Raw genomic sequence first — 4,188 nt, forward strand, 5'->3', positions numbered from 1 at the left:
TCCTCACACTCACCCTGAAGTGTGTGTCACCAGTCCGGTACCACTTGTGCTGACTCCACGCACTAGGCCTCCCAGTCCGGTACGTCCTGTGCCTGCTCCCCGCACTCGCCCTGAGGTGCGTGTCAACAGTCCAGAGCTTCCGGCGACGTTTCACAGTCCAGAGCTTCCGGCGACGTTTCACTGTCTGGAATCTCCTGCAACGGTCCACGGTCCGGAACCTCCTGCGAACTTCCAGTTCCATGGCCTGAGCCTTCCTCTGCGCCGATGCCCAGTCTAAGCATGGTGCCCAGTCCAGCTCCAAGGCCGGAGCCTTTCTCTGCATCGATGTCCAGTCTAGACCCGGTGTCCAGTCCCGCTCCAGGGCAGGATCCTTCCTCTGGCCTGGTATGGTTCCCAATCAGAGGCAGCTGTTTATCGTTGTCTCTGATTGGGGATCATATTTAGGCAGCCATTTCCCCACTGTGTTTTGTGTGATCTTGTTTTTGTGTTGTTGCTTTTGGGCACTTCATTGACATCACGTTTCGTTTGTTCTTTATTGTTTTGTGTGTTTCACTTCAATAAATATGTGGAACCCATATCACGCTGCGCTTTGGTCCGAATGTTCTTACGACGATCGTGACAACTGTAGATGGAGAGGTGTGAGAATTTAGTGAGTATGCCTACGTTCTAAATGGCTCCCAGTTCCCCATTTAGTGCACTACTTGTACCATTTGGGACATAACCTGTGTCTGTTATTGACGCTCCCTGGAGGTATGCACAGATGTTGGATGGCTGGCTCCTGTGGTTGGCTTGGCTCAACTGAGAGCTGGAGCAGTGGCCTTTTATTAATGAAGAGGGATCACATGCCAGACTTCTGTCTGATGTGACAGCTACTGCTGGATGGGGTGGAGGGATGAAACCATAATATTGACTGACAGGATTAATGTGTGTGTGTGTTTATGAGACAGTGTGAGCAAGTTCATAATTGAAAAGATCTGGTATTAATTATTTATTTCATGTGTGTGTTTGTTTACAATGTGATAAGACTGTTGGTGAGACAGTGCCTGTGTCTGAAATAGCCATCTATTCCCTATATAGGTCCCTTCTTTTGACCAGTCCCCTATGGAACCCGGTGCACTTTATAGGGAATATGGCGATATTTCAAATGCAGACTATGGTCGAGATTCAATCAGATTGCGGATTAGGACAATGCTCCATTTAAATGTAATTTCCCATTGAGCAGACATATACACCATTTACAGTGAGTATGGTCTCCGTGAATGCGGGAACATTGCCTTTAAATGCATTCTGGACAACGTGCGATGGGAATGACTCTCAGTCTGTGTGTGAGGGAGTTTGTATTTGAATAATAGACTTAATTTGCTATGAATGATTTAGTGAAAACAGGATGGTATAACACACAGCACAGAGCACAAATTGAGGAGATGAGGAGACTTTCAATCATGTATTCAGCACATCATTTCAGTTTCCTTCCAGTTGCAGTTCCCGCGTGTGTGTGTGTGTGTGTGTGTGTGTGTGGGGGGGGGGGGTTTCATTCCAATTCCCCACCACTCCCTGGCCAGTGTGACAATGACATAGGAGTTGGCAAGACAGCACAAACAGATCTGGGACTCTAGTATCGCAGCCTCTCTCTCCCTTCTTTCCCTCCACATTTCCACTCTTTCATATCTCTCATGTCCTCAGTGTCATCAGGTAGTTTTTCAGCCAGTCCCCTGGCTCGTTAAACACACAGGCCAGGCAACAGGAAAAAGAGTTAGGGACTGGCAGTGCCCTGGTCCTGCAGTGACTAACTGTTTGAATTTACTGGTCATATTTCCTCTTTCTGGCTGAGTCCCAAATAGCACCCTATTCCCTACATTGTGCACTTTCTAGAATAGGGTTCCATTTGGAAGTCACACTGAGAGGAGTGTAGCGCAGGGCCGAGGGAGAGGAGGAACTAAACATCTATTCAGTCCCACTGTGTGTGTGTGTGTGTGTGTCTCCCTGGGTGACGGATAACTCTGGAGATGAACCAGCTCCATGACCCTCAGATTTACAGCACAACAGAGACAGGTCCACAGCTCAGACACAGTCAGTTCAGCATCCCTCCAGTAACAACAGAGACAGGTCCACAGCTCAGACACAGTCAGTTCAGCATCCCTCCAGTAACAACAGAGACAGGTCCACAGCTCAGACACAGTCAGTTCAGCATCCCTCCAGTAACAACAGAGACAGGTCCACAGCTCAGACACAGTCAGTTCAGCATCCCTCCAGTAACAACAGAGACAGGTCCACAGCTCAGACACAGTCAGTTCAGCATCCCTCCAGTAACAACAGAGACAGGTCCACAGCTCAGACACAGTCAGTTCAGCATCCCTCCAGTAACAACAGAGACAGGTCCACAGCTCAGACACAGTCAGTTCAGCATCCCTCCAGTAACAACACAGCTCAGACACAGTCAGTTCAGCATCCCTCCAGTAACAACAGAGACAGGTCCACAGCTCAGACACAGTCAGTTCAGCATCCCTCCAGTAACAACACAGCTCAGACACAGTCAGTTCAGCATCCCTCCAGTAACAACAGAGACAGGTCCACAGCTCAGACACAGTCAGTTCAGCATCCCTCCAGTAACAACACAGCTCAGACACAGTCAGTTCAGCATCCCTCCAGTAACAACAGAGACAGGTCCACAGCTCAGACACAGTCAGTTCAGCATCCCTCCAGTAACAACACAGCTCAGACACAGTCAGTTCAGCATCCCTCCAGTAACAACAGAGACAGGTCCACAGCTCAGACACAGTCAGTTCAGCATCCCTCCAGTAACAACAGAGACTGGTCCACAGCTCAGACACAGTCAGTTCAGCATCCCTCCAACAGCTACTGTAGTATCAATGTGGATTTGGAAGGAGGAGAAGCAGAGAGGGGAGGGGAACACACGCCAGTGCACAAATACACACACACACCGTATTCATAAAAGTCAGGGCGACAACCAACCAATATTTCTCAACTGCAATTATTGTCATGTTTTTATGGAGGTTTTAAAGTTCGGTTATTTTTATTCTCCCACACTTTGGACTAAGTTTTCAGGCTAATTATCTTTGGGCTATTTCAATCACAGGTGTTATACACTACGCACAATATTATATATCACACACACACACACACACACACACTGGGGGAGGAAGAGAAAAACAACAATTCAAAGAGGTGATTTTGTAGCAATCAACCCACTGAGGAACAGCTAGGGTAAAGTGGCGATATTCTTTTTTTCTTTCATCATTCGAAATGTCAACATGTTTATAACAATGAACAAGTACTACACCCACTCATACTTACAGAAAGTACATGTACTTTCTGTTCTCTCAAGTTGTTAGACGTGTTTTTCTCCCTTTTTCTGTTTTTTCTTCCTCTTCACAGTCATCCTCCTCTCCAAGCTGACTGAACTGAACTGGCCTGTTCAGTGGGATAATGTTACAGAACATTCAGATTGAAATGTACTATGTAGAACAGATAGGATTGATATGATTGTTGGTCAGGTAGAATAGGAAATCGTGACAACTCTATTCATTCTATTTCTATCTGCAACCGCTTGTGAGGCAATCATGTAATCACAGCACCCCATGGTCCCAATCCCACTTCCCTCTATCACCACATATTTCCTTCCCCTTTCTGTATCTGTCGCAATGTAGCCTACATCTGCAATAAACCAGTTCTGCTACAGTTTAATATGATCAGTATGATTTAAAATGATTGTGGGCAGTGGAATAATATCACTATTTCAGAAATCAGCCTCTAATTAGTTGTCGGAGCAGAATCAATCATAACAGGACATATTTGATTGTAGTACACCAGGTTGAATAACTCTTTATGAAGTAGCAAGCCAGAAGTCTGTGTATTGGCATTAACCAGATACGTCTCGGGTATGTGCTATATGATTTATCTGAGTATATTTCAATCACTGTTGTCATCAGTTTACATGCAGCCTAAATTGTTAAGACTCTATTACTGCCCCCTAGTGCCCTCTTAGGGACGCAAGGTTCTACCCAATACACAAATCACATTTTATTGGTTGCATGCACATATTTAGTTATTGCGGGTGTAGCGAAATGCTTGTGTTCCTAGCTTCACCGATACGGTAATATCTAACAATACACAACCATACACACAAAAAGTAAAAGAATGGAATTAAGAAATGTAAAAATATTAGGA

Source organism: Oncorhynchus kisutch, linkage group LG7 (assembly GCF_002021735.2).
Source record: "Oncorhynchus kisutch isolate 150728-3 linkage group LG7, Okis_V2, whole genome shotgun sequence".
Taxonomy (NCBI): Eukaryota; Metazoa; Chordata; class Actinopteri; order Salmoniformes; family Salmonidae; genus Oncorhynchus; species Oncorhynchus kisutch.